The 22,969-nt window shown below is 40.8% G+C and overlaps 1 long non-coding RNA gene across 2 annotated transcripts in view; it reads right to left on the bottom strand.

The window, feature by feature from the left end:
• Window positions 1–13,440, bottom strand: part of LOC138421882 (uncharacterized) — a 122,940-nt gene extending 109,500 nt beyond the window's left edge. Inside the window, exons 1-2 of one of the 2 annotated variants that reach the window (XR_011249664.1) lie at window positions 13,008–13,440; window positions 12,757–12,868 (exon numbers count right to left, since the gene is read on the bottom strand). This is a non-coding gene — a long non-coding RNA (uncharacterized lncRNA). Of the gene's footprint in view, window positions 1–12,756; window positions 12,924–13,007 lie in introns of those variants that run through there. The other variant, XR_011249663.1, reaches the window with a different exon arrangement.
• Between the last annotated feature and the right edge of the window lie 9,529 nt (window positions 13,441–22,969).

Genomic DNA, 22,969 nt, shown 5'->3' with positions numbered 1-22,969 from the left:
CTGGGTCACATGGTAGCTCTATTTTTAGTTTTTTTGAGAAACCTCAATACCATTTTCCACAGAGGCTGTACCAAATTAAATTCCCACCAACAGCATTATCATTCCCTTTCTCCACACCCTCATCAGCATATGTTATTTGTGCTCTTTTGGATTACAACCATTCTGATAGGTGTGAGGTAGTCTTTCACACATTTCTCTGATAATTAGTGATATTGAGCATTTTTCACGTGCACAGATTCACTTTCACAATAATATAGCTTACTCCATTTCACCCAAAAGAATGCGTTCAATCAAGAAAGCCTCCAGTTGTAACGACCTGTTTGTTTCCCATCTTAGCTCTCAGTTCAGTTCAGTTCAGTTCAGTCACTCAGTCATGTCCGACTATTTGTGACCCCATGCATCGCAGCACGTCAGGCAACTCTGTCCATCACCAACTCCCAGAGTTTACTCAAACTCATGCCCATCGAGTCAGTGATGCCATCCAGCCATCTTATCCTCTGTCGTCCCCTTCTCCTCCCACCCCCAATCCCTCCCAGCATCAGAGTCTTTTCCAATGAGTCCACTCTTTGCATGAGGTGGCCAAAGTACTGGAGTTTTAGCTTTAGCATCATTCCTTCCAAAGAAATCCCAGGGCTGATCTCCTTCAGAATGGACTGGTTGGATCTCCTTGCAGTCAAAGGGACTCTCCAGAGTCTTCTCCAACACCACAGTTCAAAAGCATCAATTCTTCAGAGCTCACCCTTCTTCACAGTCCAACTCTCACATCCATACATGACTGCTGGAAAAACCATAGCCTTGACTAGACAGACCTTAGTCGGCAAAGTAATGTCTCTGCTTTTGAATATGCTATCTAGGTTGGTCATAACTTTTCTTCCAAGGAGTAAGCATCTTTTAATTTCATGGCTGCAGTCACCATCTGCAGTGATTCTAGAGCCCCCCAAAAAATAAAGTCTGACACTGTTCCACTGTTTCCCCATCTATTTCCCATGCACTGATGGGACCGGATGCCATGACCTTAGTTTTCTGAACGTTGAGCTTTAAGCCAACTTTTTCACTCTCCACTTTCACTTTCATCAAGAGGCTTTTTAGTTCCTCTTCACTTTCTGCCATAAGGGTGGTGTCATCTGCATATCTGAGGTTTTTGATGTTTCTCCCAGCAATCTTGATTCCAGCTTGTGTTTCTTCCAGTCCAGCGTTTCTCATGATGTACTCTGTATATAAGTTAAATAAGCAGGGTGACAATATACAGCCTTGACGTACTCCTTTTCCTATTTGGAACCAGTCTGTTGTTCCATATCCAGTTCTAATTGTTGCTTCCTGACCTGCATACAGATTTCTCAAGAGGCAGGTCAGGTGGTCTGATATTCCCATCTCTTTCAGAATTTCCCACAGTTTATTGTGATTGAAGCATGGGCGGCTGAGACCAGCGCACTAAGCGCGACTGAGAGGAGCTACTTTAAGTCCGAGGTCAGGGGCGGCAGCCGGGAGGAGCTACCCCGCAACCAAGGAGTGGTGGATGCATGGGCGCAGGAAGGCCTAGAGGAGCTATCCCACGTTGAAGGTCAGAAAGAGCAGCGGTAAGGAGATACCCCTCCTCCAAGGTAAGGAGCAGCGACTGTGCTTTGCTGGAGCAGCCTGAAGAGATACCCCAGGCCCAAGGTAAGAGAAACCCAACTCTTCGCATGAGGTGGCCAAAGTATTGGTGTTTCAGTTTTAGCATCCGTCCTTCCAATGAACACCTAGGACTGATCTCTTTTAGGATGTACTGGTTGGATCTCCTTGCAGTCCAAGGGACTCGCAAGAGTCTTCTCCAACACCACAGTTCAAAAGCATCAGTTCTTTGGCGCTCAGCTTTCTTCACAGTCCAACTCTCACAGCCATACATGACCACTGGAAAAACAATAGCCTTGACTAGATGGACCTTTGTTGGCAAAGTAATGTCTCTGCTTTTGAATATGCTATCTAGGTTGGTCATAACTTTCCTTCCAAGGAGTAAGCATCTTTTAATTTCATGGCTGCAGTCACCATCTGCAGTGATTTTGGAGCCAAAAAATAAAGTCTGGCACTGTTTCCACTGTTTCCCCATCTATTTCCCATGAAGTGATGGCACCAGATGCCATGATGTTCGTTTTCTGAACATTGGGCTTTAAACCAACTTTTTCACTCTCCACTTTCACTCCCATCAAGAGGCTTTTTAGTTCTTCTTCACTTTCTGCTATAAGGGTGGTGTCATCTGCATATCTGAGGTTATTGATATTTCTCCCGGCAATCTTGATTCCAGCTTGTGCTTCTTACAGCCCAGAGTTTTTCACGATGTCCTCTGCATGATGTCCTTTGACTTAAAAGTTAAATAAGCAGGGTGACAATATACAGCCTTGAAGTACTCCTTTTCCTATTTGGAACCAGTCTGTTGATCCATGTCCAGTTCTAACTGTTGCCTCCTGACCTGCATACGGGTTTCTCAAGAGACAGGTCAGGCGGTCTGGTATTCCCATCTCTTTCAGAATTTTCCACAGTTTATTGTGATCCACACAGTCAAAGGCTTTGGCATAGTCAGTAAAACAGAAATAGATGTTTTTCTGGAACTCTCTTGCTTTTTCCATGATCCAGTGGATGTTGGCAATTTGATCTCTGGTTCCTCTGCCTTTTCTAAAACCAGCTTGAACATCTGGAAGCTCACAGTTCACATATTGTTGAAGCCTGGCTTGGAGAATTTTGACCATTACTTTACTAGCGTGTGATATGAGTGCAATTGTGTGGTAGTTTGAGCATTCTTTGGCATTGCCTTTCTTTGGGATTGGAATGAAAACTGACCTTTTCCAGTCCTGTGGCCACTGCTGAGTTTTCCAAATTTGCTGGCATATTGAGTGCAGTATTTTCACAGCATCATATTTCAAGATTTGAAATAGCTCCACTGGAATTCCATCACTTCCACTAGCTTTGTTCGTAGTGATGCTTTCTAAGGCCCACTTGACTTCACATTCCAGGATGTCTAGCTCTGGGTGAGTGATCACACCATCGTGATTTTCTTGGTCATGAAGATCTTTTTTGTACAGTTCTTCTGTGTATTCTTGCCTCCTCTTCTTAATATCTTCTGCTTCTGTTAGGTCCATACCATTTCTGTCCTTTATTGAGCCCATCTTTGCATGAAATATTCCCTTGGCATCTCTAATTTTCTTGAAGAGATCTCTAATCTTTCCCATTCTGTTGTTTTCCTCTATTTTTTTGCATTGATTGATGAGGAAGGCATTATCTCTCCTTGCTATTCTTTGGAACTCTGCATTCAGATGCTTATATCTTTCCCTTTCTCCTTTGCTTTTTTCACTTCTCTTCTTTTCACAGCTATTTGTAAGCGCTCCTTAGACAGCCATTTTGCTTTTTTGCATTTATTTTCCATGGGGATGGTCTTGATCCCTGTCTCCTGTACAGTGTCACGAACCTCCGTCCATAGTTCATCAGGCACTCTATCTATCAGATCTAGTCCCTTAATTTTATTTCTCATTTCCACTGTATAATCATAAGGGATTTGATTTAGGTCATACCTGAATGGTCTAGTGGTTTTCCCTACTTTCTTCAATTTAAGTCCGAATTTGGCAATAAGGAGTTCGTGATCTGAGCCACAGTCAGCTCCCAGTCTTGTTTTTGCTGACTGTATAGAGCTTCTCCATCTTTGGCTGCAAAGAATATAATTAATCTGATTTTGGTGTTGACCATCTGGTGATGTCCATGTGTAGATTCTTCTCTTGTGTTGGAAGAGGGTGTTTGCTATGACCAGTGTGTTCTCTTGGCAAAACTCTATTAGCCTTTGCCCTGCTTCATTCCGTATTCCAAGGCCAAATTTGCTTGTTACCCCAGGTGTTTCTTGACTTCCTACTTTTGGATTCCAGTCTCCTATAATGAAAAGGACATCTTTTGGGGGTGTTAGTTCCAAAAAGTCTTGTACGTCTTCATGCTGCTGATGCTGCTGCTGCTAAGTCGCTTCAGTTGTGTCTGACTCTGTGCAACCCCATAGACAGCAGCCCACCAGGCTCCCCCATCCCTGGGATTCTCCAGGCAAGAACACTGGAGTGGGTTGTCATTTCCTTCTCCAATGCATGAAAGTGAAAAGGGAAAGTGAAGTCGCCCAGTTGTGTCCGACTCCTAGCGACCCCATGGACTGCAGCCTACCAGGCTCCTCTATCCATGGGATTTTCCAAGCAAGAGTACTGGAGTGGGGTGCCATTGCCTTCTCTGGTAGGTCTTCATAGAACCGTTCAAATCAATTTCTTCAGTGTTACTGGTTGGGGCATAGGTTTTGATTACTGTGATATTGAATGGTTTGCCTTGGAAACAGAGATCATTCTGTCCTGTTTGAGATTGCATCCAAGTACTGCATTTTGGACTCTTTTGTTGACCATGATGGCTACTCCATTTCTTCTGAGGGATTCCTGCCCGCAGTAGTAGATATAACGGTCATCTGAGTTAAATTCACCCATTCCAGTCCATTTTAGTTCGCTGATTCCTAGAATGTCAATGTTCACTCTTGTCATCTCCTGTTTGACCACTTCCAATTTGCCTTGATTCATGGACCTGACATTCCAGGTTCCTATGCAATATTGCTCTTTACAGCATCAGACCTTGCTTCTATCACCAGTCACATCCCCAACTGGGTATTGTTTTTGCTTTGGCTCCACCCCTTCATTCTTTCTGGAGTTATTTCTCCACTGATCTCCAGTAGCATATTGGGCACCTACTGACCTAGGGAGTTCCTCTTTCAGTATCCTATCATTTTGCCTTTTTGTACTGTTCATGGGGTTCTCAAGGCATGAATACTGAAGTGGTTTGCCATTCCCTTCTCCATTGGACCACATTCTGTCAGGCCTTTCCACCATGACCCCCCATCTTGAGTGGCCCCATACGGCATGGCTTAGTTTCATTGAGTTAGACAACGCTGTGGTCCGTGTGATCAGATTGACTAGTTTTCTGTGATTATGGTTTCAGTGTGTCTGCCCTCTGATGCTTTCTCGCAACACGTACCATCTTACTTGGGTTTTTCTTACCTTGGCGTGGGGTATCTCTTCACAGCTGCTCCAGCAAAGCACAGCCGCTGGTCCTTACCTTGGACGAGGGGTACTTCCTCACGGCCGCCCCTCCTGACCTTGAACGTAGAGTAGCTCCTCTCTTCCACACAGATAAGCAGACTTAGAAATAACTTTAAATAATCAAGCATTGGCACCTCAACTTCAGGAATGACCAAATGACCTGGAGGCCCCCTGTGGTGCCAAACTTGACCTTCTCCTGGTTGGAATGGGAGAGATTGGCAGGCTTTTGAGCATATCGGCACTTGTAACCCTAGGTTCAGATGGTAAAGAATATGCCTAACAATTCAGGAGACCCCAGCTAAATTCCTGGGCCAGGAAGATCCCCTGGATAAGGGAATGGCTACCCACTCCAGTATTGTCTCCTGGCTGGAGAATTCCACGGACAGAGGAGCCTGGGAGGCTACAGTCCAGGGGGTCACAAAGAGTCGGATGCAACTAAGCAACTAACACAGTCATCTGCACTATTATCAGACAAGGCAAGTTAGAGGTTCTGCTCAAAGGATATTCAAATTACTGAGACTGAGGAGCCAGGAATCTGTTGGCTTTTTATTTCTTCTCTTGTAGTGGTATCTCCTAGTGGTAGTATTACAATTCTAAGTACTGAATTAAGACCTGGTGTGTTTGAGTTCTGAGTCAAACACTCAGCTACATGTATATAAGGATTAAGTCAGAAAGGAAAAAAAAAATCATATCACAGGCTAAACTCTATGTCAGTTAAAATTATGCCAGGAAATTCTCAGCTTCAGATGCACATGGTAAGTTTTAAGGAACTTCATAAAAATACAAATACCCAACCCCCATCCAAGCCTACTAAAGCTTGACCTTCAAGGATATTACCAGGCAGACATTAAGTCTTTAAAGAAATAACAATAAGGTGTAAAGCCACTCGACATATAATTCCCAAGTATGGCCATAGTTAGGAGCCACTAAAGTAGCCAAAATTTCTAAGTGTACACACACCTCCCTGTCTCCCCATTTCATCAGTATTATCAAAATGTCAGAAATCAAAATGTCCCCTGTACTGTGTAACAACAACTTAGGCAGTGACTCATGATTAAAGCTTTTTCCAGTCCTAACAAAAAATAAATAAATAAATAAACGAGCAAAGGCACACAGAATTTTATCATACTGCAGGCTGCAATATATTTTATTACTATGTTGTGTGAATTTCATGTCTTTGGGATTTGATATTCTTGTCTAATTATTTGTGCAATCATTTTACATCTAGACAGAATGAAAGCATCATTATTTTTGGTATCCTGGTCATGTCTCATAGCCCTGAGTAGAGCAGATGTTTGTAAGAACAAATAATGAGAATGGTCTGTGGAGGGAAAATGAAGTGAAAGAAATGCTGCTAACTTTTCCCTTATGCAAGTGAAATGTAAAGACACCATAAGTATGTAAGTGCTGCTTTATTAAACTCTAGGAATTGAAATCCTTTTTTTTTTTTTTTGCCTTGAAGGCTTAACTGTTTCTCTTTAGACTTGTGAGTGTACCTCTTGTAAAATGTAAAATCTGAAAACTTGAATATTTCACATGAAAGTATGAAACAAATAAATTACACAGTTAAATGAATCATTCAGAACTTTTCATCTCTCACTGGCCTTATGAAGTTAATCTCCAGTTGGATGTTGAACTCATAAATTCTGCAAAACTTGACAATTAAACTATTTAGCCATTTATCAGCTACTCATTCATGACTTTCCTCCTCTTAAACTTTTGAGAATCAAATATTTAAAACTTAAAAAACCTACCAGTTTGAAATTTGAATTTTAATTAAGTCTAAAGGTTCTGAATGTTTTACCTTCCACAAAATATTCTTTTAGAATTAATAAAGCATATAATGCATGTTTCTGTGTTGAATGATTGTTTCAAATATGAAAAAGTATAATTGTATATATAAGTTGGTTAATGGGCTTCCCTTCCTGATGGTAAAGAATCTGTCTATGATACAGGAGGCATAGGTCCAATCCCTGGGTTGGGAAGATCCCCTGGAGTAGGGAATGGCAACCCACTCCAGTATTTTTGCCTGGAGAACTCCATGAACAGAGGAGCCTGGGGGACTACAGCCCATGCTCCTAACTAACTAACAAGTTGGTTTAATATTTAATAAATTCTACTACCACATTAACAAAAATGAATATTACATCCAAATCTCTGGTCAATGTGTTACCAAACCCAGGTCCAGTTGCTTGTTGCTCAAAGGCCATTAAACAGGCCAAGCTGGTGGTAAGGAAATTTTGCTTTATTTTGGATGCTAGCAAAGGTGGGGGTGGGGGAAGAGGGCAGACACCAGTTCAAAGGCCAGCGCTTCCCTACTGACAGTTAGTGGATAAGAGCATTTATAGACAGGGGGTTGGGGGGCTACATGCAGAAACAGCACAGTCAGCTCTTACAAGCATCTTGAAGTTGGTCATCAGTGGTCAGACCAGTGTCATCTTGATTGTTTCAAGTACAGTTAGTCTTCAGATCCAGGATTGGTTTGTTCCCAATTGAAGCCAATTATTGGAATTATAGCAATTTATGCCATGGCTACAGTCTGTTCATCATGTTGTCAACTTCTTCCACCTGGTGGGAGTTTCTGTATCTATAAAACAGCTTATAGGATATGGCTCAGAACATTATCTATAACACTTCAGGGTGAACTAAAGGTCCTTCACTATGCTTAATGACTGCATAACTATTATTTGGTTTCCTTTGACTATTTTCCTTTGTTTCTGCATGTTCTCATTTCTTTGATTAAATGTGCTTGCTTGCTAAGTTGCTTCAGCCATGTCCAACTCTTTTGGACTCCATGGACTGTAGCCTGCCAGGCTCCTCTGTGCATGGGGATTCTCCAGACAGGAATACTGGAGTGGGTTGCCATGCTCTCCTCCAGGGGATCTGCCAACCCAGGGATTGAATCGTTGTCTTTTATGTCTTCTGCTTTGGCAGGCAGGTTCTGTACCACTAGTGCCACCTGGGGAAAACCTAATGAAACTTACTCTTTGGCAAAAGTTTTTCCTACAGACAAAAGGCAGACTGAGGACATGGGGGTGGGGCAAGGACCACAGAGTTCTGCACTGTTTCAAGCCCGCATTTTGCATTAGCCCCAAGAATTTCCTTCTAAATTTCCTTCTCCATCTAATTAACCCAGTGCCCATTAATGACACTTCTCAATTAGAATAGAACACCAGACATTTGGAAAAACCTGCCTTATATGGTCCAGATCAAATAACATAAATCACTTTGAATGAACTAAGCAAAGGAGGAGCAATCTTATTGTGGCAGACAACCATTATTTTTCACTATGTAACCATGCAAAATAATCAATGATTTTAATATTTCACATCTTGATCAGTGCTATATTTTGATTTTTTGTTTGTTTGTTTGTTTGACACTTTGTAGGCATAAAAAATTCTCACAGAAAACATGTTTATAAATACTCGTTTCGGAAGCAAGAGTATACGATGGAGAAAAGACAATCTCTTTAACAAGTGAATCTGGGAAAGCTGTTCAACCACTTGTAACAGAATGAAACTAGAACACTTTCTAACACCATACACAAAAATAAACTCAAAAAGGATTGAAGATCTAAATGTAAGGCCAGAAACTATAAAACTCCTAGATGAAAACATAGGCAAAATACTCTCCAACACAAATCACAGCAGGATCCTCTATGACCCACCACCCAGAGTAATAGAAATAAAAGCAAAAATAAGCAAGTGTGACCTAATTAAACTTAAAAGCTTTTGCACAATGAAGGAAACTATAAGCAAGGTGAAAAGACAGCAAATGAAGAAACTGACAAATAATTAATCTCAAAAATATATAAGCAGCTCATACAGTTCAAAACCAGAAAAATGAACAAATCAAAAGATGGGCCAAAGAACTAAACAGACATTTCTCCAAAGAAGACATACAGATGGCTAACAAACACATGAAAAGATGTTCAACATCACTCATCATCAGAGAAATGCAAATCAAAACCACAATGAGGTACCATTTCACGCCAGCCAGAATGGCTGCTATCCAAAAGTCTGCAAGCAATAAATGCTGGAGAAGGTGCGGACAAAAAGGAACCCTCTTACACTGTTGGTGGGAATGCAAACTAGTTCAGCCACTATGGAGAACAGTGTGGCGATTCCTTAAAAAACTAGAAATAGAACTGTCTTATGACCCAGCAATCCCACTGCTGGGCATATACACCGAGGAAACCAGAATGGAAAGAGACACGTGTACCCCAATGTTCATCGCAGCACTGTTTATAATAGCCAGGACATCGAAGCAACCTAGATGTCCATCAGCAGATGAACAGATAAGAAAGCTGTGGTATATATACACAATGGAGTATTACTCAGCTATTAAAAAGAATGCATTTGAATCAGTTCTAATGAGGTGGATGAAACTGGAGCCTATTATACAGAGTGAAGTAAGTCAGAAAGAAAAACACCAATACAGTATACTAACACATATATACGGAATTTAGAAAGATGGTAATGATAAACCTTTATGCAAAACAGCAAAAGAGACACAGATGTATAGAATAGTCTTTTGGACTCTGTGGGAGAGGGTGGAATGATTTGGGAGAATGGCATTGAAACATGTATAATATCATATATGAAATGAATCAGCAGTCCAGGTTCGATGCATGATACAGGATGCTTGGGGCTGGTGAACTGGGATGACCCAAAGGGATGATATGGGGAGGGAGGTGGGAGGAGGGTGCAGGATGGGGAACACGTGTACACCCGTGGCGGATTCATGTTGATATATGGCAAAACCAATACAATATTGTAAAGTAATTAGCCTCCAATTAAAATAAATAATTTTTTTTTTTAAAGAAGCAAGAGTTAGAACCTGACATGGAACAAAGGACTGGTTCCAAATTGGGAAAGGAGTATGTCAAGGCTGTATATTGTCACCCTGCATATTCCACTTATATGCAGAATACATCATATGAAATGCCAGGCTGGATGAGGCAAAAGCTGGAATCAAGATTGCCAGGAGAAATATCAAGAACCTCAGATATGCAGATGACACCACCCTTATGGCAGAAAGTGAAGAGGAACTAAAGAGCCTCTTGATGAAAGTGAAAAAGGAGAGTGAAAAAGCTCACTTAAAACTCAACATTCAAAAAACTAAGATCATGGCATCTGGTCCCAGCACTTCATGGGAAATAGTTGGGGAAACAGTAGAAACAGTGTCAGACTTTATTTTGGGGGGCTCCAAAAAAAATATGGACACCATCACTGCAGATGGTGACTGAAGCCATGAAATTAAGACGCTTGCTCATTGGAAGAAAAGCTATGGCAAGCCTAGACAGCATATTAAAAAACAGAGACATTATTTGGCCAACAAATATCTGTCTAGTAAAAGCTATGGTTTTTCCAGTGATCATGTATGGATGTGAGAGTTGGACCATAGAGAAAGCTGAGCACCAAAGAACTGATACTTTTGAACTGTGGTGTTGGAGAAGACTCTTGAGAGTCCCTTGTACTGCAAGGAGATCAAACCAGTCCATCCTAAAGGAAATCAGTCCTGAATATTCATTGGAAGGACTGATGCTGAAAATGAAGCTCCAATACTTTGGCCACCTTATGGGAAGAACTGACTCCTTGGAAAAGACCCTGATGCTGGAAAAGATTGAAGGCAGAAGGAATAGGGAACAACACAGGATGAGATGATTGGATGGCATCACTGATTCTATGGACATGAGTTTGAGCAAGTTCTGGGAGTTGGTGATGGACAGGGAAGCCTGGTGTGCTGCATTCCATGGGGTGGCAAAGAGCTGGACACCACTGAGTGGCTGAACTGAACTGAACTGAACTATATTCATAAATAATTTAAGGTAGCTTTTAAAAATACATACAATAGAATTTTTTTTAAAAAAGGTCTGGAAAAGAGATAATAACATCAAGATGGTATGTTAGAATAGAAACTTTATTGCTTAGAGATAGACCAGGAACTAGCTCTGAACTTTCCAGCAGCCAAAACAAGGAGAAAAAGTATAAGTTATGTGACCCCCCTCCCAGTATGTTATGTGACCCCATAAAATAAAAACACATTAGTTGAGTCACATATTACGTGACATAACAAAGGTGTTAGCAAGCCTATTATGGCAATTACATTGCAATATGGATGCATCAACTCAATACATTGTACAGCTTAAACTCACACAGTGTTGTTCTTTAGTCACTAAGTCATGTCCAAATCTTTGTGACCCCATGGATCATAGCCTGTGAGGCTCCTCTGTCCATGGGATTTCCCAGGCAAGAATACTGGAGTAGGTTGCCATTTCCTTCTCCTGGGGATCTCCCCAATACAGGGATCGAATATGCATCTTTTACTTTGCAGATGAATTCTTTACCACTGAGCCACCTGGGAAGCAACTTACACAATATCTTAAGTCAAATACAGCTCAATTAAACAAACAAACAAACAAACACCAATTGCTCAAAAAAAAAAAATTATTCCTGAAACTGTCCTGTGAGACAGTCTTGCCATAAGTTCTTATGTAAAAAATTATATGAAATGTAAGTAACAGGATTCTCAACAACAATCCTGTAGTAAATGCAAAATAAGACACTCAGGACTTTCTAACCAAGTCCCTCAAGGCAGGTCAAAAAAACGCAATGAAAAACAAAACCCAGTTGATTAAGAGCACTTGATAAGAGAGGGGTATTAAAATGATGCAATACAAGCAAGTAGCCCTCTCTTGTCTACCAACTCATCAATTCATTTTGTAGGATCTAGAAAAGTAGTTGGATTGTATCCTGCAAGAAACACTTCATAAACTTGTGAGTGGTTGTGAATTGAAGATATTATTTTCTAACAAGTAAAGTGAAAGTCGATCAGTCCTGTTGGACTCTTTTCGACCCAATGGACTACATAGTTCATAGAATTCTCCAAGCCAGAATACTGGAGTGGGTAGCCATTCCCTTCTCCAGGGGATTTTTCCAATCTAGGGATCGAACCCAGGTCTCCAGCATTGCAGTTCTTTACCAGCTGAGCTACAAGGGAAACCCATGAATATTGGAATGGGTAGCCTATCTCTTCTACAGGGGATCTTCCTGATCCAAGAATTAAACTGGGGTCTCCTATATTGCAGGAGGATTCTTTACCAAATGAGCTATCAGGGAAGCCCTCTAACAAGTAAAAAGAAAAAAAAATTTTTTCTAGCAAGTGAAAATATAAGTAAGTGATTCAAAGTTTCTCAACAAATCTTTATCTAGATTTCATTCAAAGTTCCTTTTATCTAAAGGTTCCCTGGAGGTAACTGATATTTTTACCAGCGCAAAACCTTCAGATGCACCCCTTTGCCACATTCAGTTCACTCCAGACATGGGAAATGGCATGGTACTTGATCCTCACGTGTTCTCTTATCCATCCTTTACATTAAGAGCAAAGATGTGTGTGCATGCTTAGAGCAAAGATGTGCGTGCATGCTCAGTCACTTCAGTCATCGTCAACACTTTGTAACCCTGCGGACTGTAGCCTGCCAGGCTCCCCTGTCCATGGGATTCTCCAGACAAGAATACTGGAGTGGGTTGCCATTTCCTTCTCCAAGGGGCCTTCCTGACCCAAGGATTGAACCCTCTGTCTCCTGCAGAGCCACCTGTGAAGCCTCCAAGAGGAAGGACAGATTATTTGAAACATTAACACAAAAAGAACAAAGATCCAACACCCCACTTACCCTCATTTTTCTCCAGACAAGAATACTGGAGTGGGTTGCCATTTCCTTCTCCAAGGGGTCTTCCTGACCCAAGGATTGAACCCTCTGTCTCCTGCTGAGCCACCTGGGAAGCCTCCAAGAGGAAGGACAGATTATTTGAAACATTAACACAAAAAGAACAAAGATCCAACACCCCACTTACCCTCATTTTTCACTTGGAATTAATTTAAAAATTAACAGAAAAGCAACACCATAGATGCCACCGTTCTTACCTCTCTGGGCTATTTAGTGCCAAACCAGTCAAGCGTAGCAATTCACAAAGCTCTAGGACCAGATGGTAAGGACACAGCTTGCTTTGCAAAGCACTAGAAAGTATTATCACAGCCTGGTGGTCCATGGGCTGCCCAACATTTGTCCTACCTACAAATAAACACAGTACAAGCCCTACTCATCAACAGCTCCTACAATGGACCACTATCATTTGTTGGCCCTCCCTCAGGCCTGTCTAGATCATGATTTGTCTCAGAACAAATGGTTATGCCTAAGCTTACTAGGCAAGTACTACTTTCACAATAAGCCAAAGGTAGAAGGGAAATTTGATTGAGTCCATTTTGGTAATCTACATTTTTTTTTACTGAAACTTGCCTTTCTTCCAGCCCAAGGCACCTGGGCTCAACAACCTAAGCCTTACTTTGAAATGGGGGTGCTGGTTGATTCCAAAAAGTTATTATAAAATTACCACTTACTGCCCAGGAAGCAATCTGAAAGAGTGGTAAACTCAGGGTCATTCCAAAAGTTAATATTTTCAAGTCATCAGCCCAGTGTAAGCAGTGCTTTCTCACTCAGTGTCTTGGAAGGAAATATAGATGCACTCAGCAGGAATTTTGAAGGAATTATTTATTCACAGAAGTGAGGTGAAGGTTAAGAGCATACAAGGAACTCTGAGAGCACTAAGGGATTAAAATAGCAGAAAATTATCTCCACCTTCAGGCCCCAAAAGAGGGTAGAGAAGAAAACCAGTGTAACCAAAGACACATCAGAACTGCAGGACTTGTCATCTCAGAAGGAAATATCCATTGCTGGAATAGATAGAGCTGAAAGGAGAGGGGTGGTGACAAAGAAACACCGACATTGTGACCTCTTTCTCCTGTGATTCTACTGTCTGCTGGGGAAAATGCCTGTTGCCATAACTTAACTAAAAGTCAAGGCCAGGGAGCCTACTAACACAGCCTAGAAGAGAACAAGCAAAAAAACTGGGCAGAGGGTGGAGAAGCTTAAAGACCTTGCAAATCAATGTCATTTCTTATGCTTCCATGGAGAGATAAGGACTGCCTTGGAAGTCCTGCGGATGCAATCGGTGTAAGGTAAAAGGCACCCAGATAACCAACACTGTGTCTAAAATTCATAACTGTTCTTGGTCTCCTTCTCCCTCAGGGGGAAAAACACCTTTACAGTATGAGACAGAATTTTTCACTGATGATTCTGAAATTACTTGCTGATATCATAAACTGATTTCCAAAGGTAAACATTTTTATACCTCTCCTGGAATGGAAGAGCACTACTTGAGAATACTAGAAATGTGAGGGTAGCCAGCAACGCATCCCTCAATTCCATGCTAATGAAAAAGGGAGAAAGTTTATTTAATCCAGCTGTACCTTGATCCTTATTATAGACTCGAGTTTCAATTCCTTTTAATCAATGATGCACAGAGAACTTCATTTAATTATTTGGGAGGATAAAGGAGTAAAAACAAGGGAGAGAAGCTTGATGGAAGGATGTTAGCAAGGATTCTTCACCTACATACCATCATTTTAACATCCGAGATGTAATTTGCACATATTCAACAAGGAAACATGTTTCAGAAAGTAATTTAAATTTAAGCTAAACAGCTGGTCGGCAACAAAATCTATCCTCCAACCATTTTTTAAATGTTAAATATAAGCTTGGAAGAATAGTTCCTAAAACATCCCACAGCATACGCTGTTAATGAAAATTATATATTGCAGTGGGTGTGGTGATATATACTCACCCAATATTGCTCCATACAAAGAAAAGGGAAACTAAGGTCAACAATAATAATTTTAAAACATTAAAACATAAGAATTAGTCCAGAAACCTATGAATACCCAGGCTAAAAGTTGGACAGTAAGCGGGAGTATTCCTTTTACCAGCAGATAAGAATACCCTAGAAATCTATATAAGAAGCCCCTAACTGTAAGAAGTCATGACTAGGAAAACAAAAATTACAATTATATGAGGTATGAATTGCCCTGAGACGTGTAAGGTATGTGTTATATTACAGTTCCTTAAATGTTTCAAGTGAATTAGAAAAAGATCAATTCCCTACTCAGTCAGATTAGCAGGAAGACATATCAGTCATTTTGGGCTTTCTGCACCCTGTTAAGATTGCCAGAATATTTCGATAGATGCCAGGGGCCAGCGTGAGGAACTCCGCCCACGGCAAAGGTCATGAGGAAGGAGGCTTGGCATACGCAAAGGCGTGATCAAGCCTCAGGAAACCCCCTGTTCCTGAGCATCTAACCCCAAAACCAGAGTCTGTTTTATGCACTCACCTACACCTCTGACTTTACGGGGGGCTCTCCCCCATAACCGTTTTTCTTGGAGAAGGAGTAAATGTGCAGCTCCAAGGCAATAAAAATTCCTGGGTGTGACAAGAGTGTTTCAGCTTACAGACTCCTCCGAAGGTTATCTAGCCCACCTGTATAGGTTCGTCCGGCCACATGTGATTGTTTACAGCCTCCCAACCTGAGAGGCATGAGATGTTTTAGACTTACTAAAGGCAAATTATTTCGGGGAGTTAGAAATTATTAGTATAGTGGGTTGGTTAGGAATTATATTGGTGAAGGGTTTTTCATTTGTTGTGTCAATAATTGCTGCTAATTCCCTCCCCTGGGTGGGACAAGGATGTTTCAGGTCAAACCTCTCTGCTGACAGACTAGCTTGTGTGACAGGATTATCCATAGTGCTGCCACTAGGCACACGATTGTTTACTACCCCTCAACCATAAACAGTGCAGAGAGTTTTGGAGTATTTTGAGAGTCTTAATTAGCATAGGGCTTTTTCTTCTCGTGGAGTCAATGATTGCCACCAGGCCTCCATATCCTTAGGCACCTGGGAATATATTAATCAATGTATTTGGAATATAGAAAAGGAAATACAGTAGTTTTTGATGTTAGCAATACTAGACTTTTTGAGTTAATGGTTTTTCTCTTTTGTAATAGATCACTGTGCTTTGTTATAAATCACTGTGTCCTTGCTATGTAAAAATGTAACTTTATCACTATCTTAAGACTAAATAGATCTTAAGGGGAGCATTGGTGAAAGGATTTTCATTTGTTGGGCTGATGTTTGCTGCTAAATCTCCATGTTCCCTACCCTTATAATGAATATAACTAGCATATAGGAAGAAGTAAGTATTAACCTTTAAGCATATGGGAGAAATAAGTATTAACCTTTAAGACTAATCATGTTAACCTTGGGTTAAATAAATTCCTTTCTTGATTGTAACTCACTACACCCTCACCCTATAAGAATGCAACTTTATTTGGAGGGTGGTTCCTGGTTTAAGAGAAAACACCCTTGGAAAAAATAAGATTTTTGGTTATCAGAAAGAAAGGATCATAAAATGTCAGCAGGTCTTACTCATGGCCAGAAGATGATGTACCTTTTTTATACATTTATGTGAATCACCTGATTTTGATAAAGGTCAGGACTGCTGACTCCCGCGTGACTCTGTATTCATCTCTATGTGTAACAAAAGGTATATAAGCAAACCCAAAAATAAAGAAATTGGATCAGTTTCTGGAAAGACTGATTCCCCCATGTCGCTTCTTTCTTGCTCCCGTTTTTCTGGCTGAATTCCCATCTGGAGCATGGATGCTATTCCACGTAATCCAAGTTATTCAGCCTCTTTTTCTCCACTAATCTTCCTACTACACTATCCATTTCTAATCTCTCTATATCTGTGATTAAATATGTATTTTTCCAAAGATGCCGACTCCGTCCCCACCTTCGAATCACCCTGTATCCACCGGGGCTGGACCCCAGCAGATAGATAGATAAAAAAACTGGCCTTCCAGCCTACTAGCGTTTTGAGCTGAAAAGCACCTCGGTCTGCGGCTGCCACAATCGCCGTTCATTCTTTAGGGACACATGCTACTGTGAAGCATTAGTTTCTCACCACTTGTCCAAGCTGTCATGCCATCTGTGGCCCAAGCCAACAAGCTCCATTTGTGGATGGGCAGCTTCACTCACTTTCAGGCCAAGACTGGCCACAGGGAGGCTTTGCCTGCCCCCAAGGGCACGGCTCAGAGTTCACAGTGGTCCCCTCAGATTCCTGACCCTCGGAGTTACCGCATCTAAATGGGCTCAGGACTTTCTACCTCCCAAGGGAACTATGATCCTTTCCTCATCTTACTCCTGGGGATAAACCCAGGCAGATTTTTTTTTTTTCCCTCCTTTTGACGCTATAAACTTAGATTGATTTGTTCTCCTCCCTTTTTGTAAAAATTCCCTGGTGGCTCAGATGGTAAAGAGTCTGCCTGCAGTGTGGTTCAGTCCCTGGGTTAGGATGATCCCCTGGAGAAGGAAATGGCAATCCACTCCAGTATTTTTGCCTGGAAAATCCCATGGACGGAGGAGCCTGGCAGGCTACAGTCCATGGAGTCACAAAGAGTCAAACATGACAGCAAATTCTCTTTCTTTCTTTCTTCTTTTTTGAAAAATTAGACCTAATGAATTTAATTGCCTTAAACACACACATATAAACACACATGACACGAGTCTTCTTAATGGCTTTTATTTCCCCAGAAGGGTCTGCCCAAGCCTGCTTGTCACCATCACTGAAGTGGAGGAGCTCTGTGAGTAAAGAAAAGTCAAGCGTTAGAAGTCCAAAGATTCCTGGGGGAGAAAAATGCAATCTTTCTTCATCCCTGATAAGACTGCTCAAGAGAAAATGAAGCACATAACTTTTCTGAAGTCACCCTGCCCCTATAAATTAGATCTATTTGTTCATTCACTTATTCAAAAGTATTTCCTGAGTTCCAGCAGCAACTATGCTTTAAGCAGTGTGAAACCTAGGTGGAATAGTGAGAAAATAAAGTTTGTTCCTGCTATTATGGAGTCTATAGGTTCATGTTACAATCATACAAACTGATAGAATCCTTCCTGGAGAAACAGAAACACTGCAAGACCCCAGCCCCATGTTGGAAGCCCAAGTAGGATCCATACATAAAACCACATGTACTAAAAATCTCAAGTTTGTACAGTAGATCCCACACACAATTCTCAGAGTGCCTGAACAGTTGCCGGATTTGAGGGAACCAGAAATGATTTCAGGAGGGATAGACATTCGAGTCAGAATCTGAGGAGCATGAAGAACCTTGAAAAATGAAAAAAAAAAGGAGGAGGAAAGAGAAGAGGAAACTCCCAAACTCCATAAAAAGTGAGAAAGTGCCTGAAAATTCAAGATATTCAAAGAAATTTTAAGGGGAACAGAAAGCATTTACTTGAATTTTGTTTTTAAAGGAATGTTTAAAATACACAAACTCAAATTTTATCTACCATTTCACTCTTTAGGGAGCTGCTCTTAGCTATGTTTTCAACCAGGAAGTACTAGAGGAACCCACAATCCACAAAACTATCCCTAAATTTTGCCTTTATCAAGAAAAATTATGCTTCTTTCTGCTTCTCCTCATCTGGAAAAATTAGGTAGAAAAACTCCTCCACCTTTCCAAAAACAAATCTTTCCTACAATTCTAGTGGAAGAGTAAATTGGCTTGATCTTTATGAAGGATAATTTGGCAGTTAGCATCAAATGTTTAAAAATGGTCAAACCATCTGGACTGATAAATCTACTTTTAAGAATTTATCTTGAAAAATAGTAAAGATATGCACAAAGATTTTGGAGAAGGATATTTATTGTAATGGTATTTGCAAAAATAAAACAAGTTTAAGACAATTTAAATATCAAAAGTCACAGATAAGGCTAAATATAGTCATATGAAGGAGTGATCTTGAAATATTTAGGAATATAATAAAATGCTCACAAGGTGAAAAAATCAGGTTATAAACTATGATCTTAAGTATATAAAATATTATGTATATCTAATATATACAAATGGAAAGAAAAAATATCAAAAATAATGAGAAGTTACCTACTGCTGGTAGCATTATGAGTAAAATGTTTTTGTTCCTTGTACTTTCTTGTATTATTTCAAATTTTCTATAATACATATTTATTGGGAAAGACAGTCTTGTGTATATAGTCTTTTGACCACCATTTAGATGCCAAGAATGAAAGCAGGCCTTGGATCTGGAATAACTTCTTGCCAAGACACAGTGTCTTCTCAGGCTGTGCTGGGCTTAGTGTGAGAGTATCTTTCCCTGTTTCAGACCCAATCTATACTCCTTTGTTTAGCATAAGCTTGTGTATCATATGGCACCTGGCAAACTGTGCCGTGATATCTATTCTTTGGGGAGAAAGCACGGTCCATGATACTGCTGCACAAGGGGGATATGAGCAAATCAACAGCCTTGCATCAGTCATACTGGTATACACATAAATACCAATGGTCTAAATACATCAAGGGGCTTCCCTGGTGGCTCAGTCAGTAAAGAATCTACCAGCACTGCAGGAGATCTTTGTTCCATCCCTGGGTGGGGAAAATCCCCTGGAGAAGGGAATGGCACCTCACTCCAGTATTTTTGCCTGGGAAATCCAATGGACAGAGAAGCCTGGTGGGCTACAGTCCATGGACTCGCAAGAGCTGGACATGGCTTAGAGACTAAATCATCATCACAATACATCAGTTAAAAGAAGTTTTCAGATTAATAAAAAAACAAGATCCAATTCTATGCTATGTATAAGAAATCTACTTTAAATATAAAGACACAGCTAAATTAACAGCAAAAGATAGAAAATGATATACTTTATTACCACTACCCAAATAATGCTGCAGTAACTATATTAATATCAGATATAGATAATGAGATATATGATCATGAGTAGGCTTCAGCAATATGTGAACCGTGAACTTCCAGATGTTCAAGCTGGTTTTAGAAAAGGCAGAGGAACCAGAGATCAAATTGCCAACATCTGCTGGATCATCAGAAAAGCAAGGGAGTTCCAGAAAAACATCTATTTCTGCTTTATTGACTATGCCAAAGCCTTTGACTGTGTGGTCACAATAAACTGTGGAAATTCTGAAAGAGATGGGAATACCAGACCACCTGACCTGCCTCTTGAGAAACCTATATGCAGGTCAGGAGGCAACAGTTAGAACTGGACATGGAACAACAGACTGGTTGCAAACAGGAAAAGGAGTACTTCAAGGCTGTATATTGTCACCTTGCTTATTTAACTTACATGCAGAGGACATCATGAGAAACGCTGGACTGGAAGAAACACAAGCTGGAGTCAAGATTCTGGGGAGAAATATCAATAACTTCAGATATGCGGATGACACCACCCTTATGGCAGAAAGTGAAGAGGAGCTAAAAAGCCTCTTGATGAAAGTGAAAGAGGAGAGTGAGAAAGTTGGCTTAAAGCTCAACACTCAGAAAACGAAGATCATGGCATCTGGTCCCATCACTTGATGGGAAATAGATGGGGAAACAGTGGAAACAGTGGCAGACTTTATTTTTGGGGGGCTCCAAAATTACTGCAGATGGTGATTGCAGCCATGAAATTAAAAGATGCTTACTCCTTGGAAGGAAAGTTATGGACCAACCTAGACAGCATATTAAAAAGCAGAGATATTACTTTGCCAACAAAGGTCTGTCTAGTCAAGGCTATGGTTTTTCCTGTGGTCATGTATGGATGTGAGAGTTGGACTGTGAAGAAGGCTGAGCACTGAAGAATTGATGCTTTTGAACTGTGGTATTGAAGAAGACTCTTGAGAGTCCCTTGGACTGCAAGGAGATCCAACCAGTCCATTCTGAAAGAGATCAGCCCTGGGATTTCTTTGGAAGGAATGATGCTAAAGCTGAAACTCCAGTACCTTGGCCACCTCATGTGAAGAGTGGACTCATTGGAAAAGACTCTGATGCTGGGAGGGATTGGGGGCAGGAGGAAAAGGGGACAACAGAGGATGAGATGGCTGGATGGCATTACCGACTCAATGGACATGAGTTTGGGTGAACTCTGGGAGTTAGTGATGGACAGGGAGGCCTGGCGTGCTGCGATTCATGGGGTCGCAAAGAGTCGGACACAACTGAGCGACTGAACTGAACTGAACTGAAAGACAAGAGACACAAGAGACATGGGTTTGGTCTCTGGGTTGGGAAGATTCCCCTGGAGAAGCATGACAACCTGTTCCAGTGTTCTTGTCTGAAAAATCTCCATGGACAGAGGAGACTGGGGGGCTACAGTCCATGGCGTGGCAAAGGTCGGACACAACTGAGCACAGGGACAGGGACAGCCAAAGCCAGAATGGAGACACAGCACTTTTGGTCACAGCAGCTAAATGTATAGCTCGGTACATAATCTTGACCAAGAAAACTGAGGGCCAAGTTACAGATAAACATCAAAGAATCAATAGCTAATTTCATGGCCCGTGTAACCAAAGCATGGTGTATGAAATGAGGGACAATTAAAGACGTGCCATGATCTAGTTCAGAAACACAAAACACACCAATGTATGTTCAGCAAGGGCATCACAGGCAGCCAAACTGGATTAATGGACCACATTAACCACAGAAGCCTGAGCTACATAGCTAATCAGAAAAACTGTGGGTTTGATTCCTTCTTATCCTGTGGGAAGGGCCACTGTTTCTCTTCAAGCTTCATCTCACTCTTTCTCTAGGCTGGTTTTGCATTACCTCAGTTTTCCAGTTTGAAAAAGGACTCACTCCTGTCATTCAACTTCAGTAAGTTGCTGAGGCTTCCCTGAATGGTCTCACAGCCACCATTCTGACAAGCCCTGTATCTAACCCAGTAAACGTAGGTCAGTAATTTTGTCGCTACTCTTCTTGGCCAAGGGTTTCTTCCTTTAATCCCTGGTGTTGTGCTGTGTCAGCTGCTCAGTTGTGTCCAGCTCTTTGCAACCCCAAGGACTCCTCTGGGGAGGAGGCACCTCTGCCCATGGGATTCTCCAGGCAAGAATACTGGAGTGTGTTACCATGCCCTCCTCTGGGGAATCTTACTAACCCACAGATCACACCCAGGTCCCTGTATTGCAGGCAGATTCTTCACCATTTGAGTCACCAGGGATTCCTAGTCCCTGTTGCATAGAATAAAATAAAAGGCACACATCTCTCTACTGTTCAAGAGGCCAGAATAATTTCCTGACATGCAGATGATGGATTCATAATGAAATTTATGAATTCTTCTTCCTAGCTTACCATACGTCTTATGACTTTATTCATTCAAATGCACAAACAAGGTCTAACTATACCAACCACTTTACCTCTGCCTTCATAAGTCATTAATCTCTGCATCCAAGTGACTCCTTGTCAATCCTATCAGCTTAAAAAGCCATGCTCATCTCACTTCGTGGAGAAGGTAGAATGAGTTGATTCCCTGGGTCCCTTTAGATTCTGTCTGTACTGATCTTCTGATGCAAATCGTGTCATTTACATCACTTAACATTGTGTTATTTATTTCATTTCATTCCGTCTAATTGTTTCTTATGTGTATTCTTGTCTCCACAACTAAAATATTATGGAAATAAAATTTTAGTGGGTTATAACTACATATACAATACATCCCACATGGCAAAAGATATTTGCTTTGGAGTCTCAAAAGCTATAACAAACATAATACAAATTTTCTATAAATATAAAATATTTCCTACCACTAATTAAATTTATTTTTTATATCATATGTTATGAAAATTCATGACAGAAAAAATTTTAACCATCCTCAGTCCTACCACAGAAAGATAAACATTGTTAGCATGTAGATATATATCCAAGACTTTTTGTTATTCATATGCATAAATATTTCTTCATGTACAATATTTTGTAACTTGCTTTTCTCATTAACAACAGATTGCTAATATCATTCAAAACCAATACATATGTGCTTATGCATTCTTTTTCAATTACTTCACAGTATTTCATTGTAAGGATTACCCTAATGAATTCACTCAAACCCATATTATTGAACATTTAACCTCTGTCCAGTTCATCTGCGATATTAACAATGCTATAAGAACCATTTCTATAAATGCATGATTCATCAGTGGTCTGATTATATCCACAGAAGATTTTA

Source organism: Ovis canadensis, chromosome 16 (genome assembly GCF_042477335.2).
Source record: "Ovis canadensis isolate MfBH-ARS-UI-01 breed Bighorn chromosome 16, ARS-UI_OviCan_v2, whole genome shotgun sequence".
Taxonomy (NCBI): domain Eukaryota; kingdom Metazoa; phylum Chordata; class Mammalia; order Artiodactyla; family Bovidae; genus Ovis; species Ovis canadensis.
Note: the sequence above shows the minus strand (reverse complement) of the source record. Positions and strands in the feature narration are given on the sequence as shown.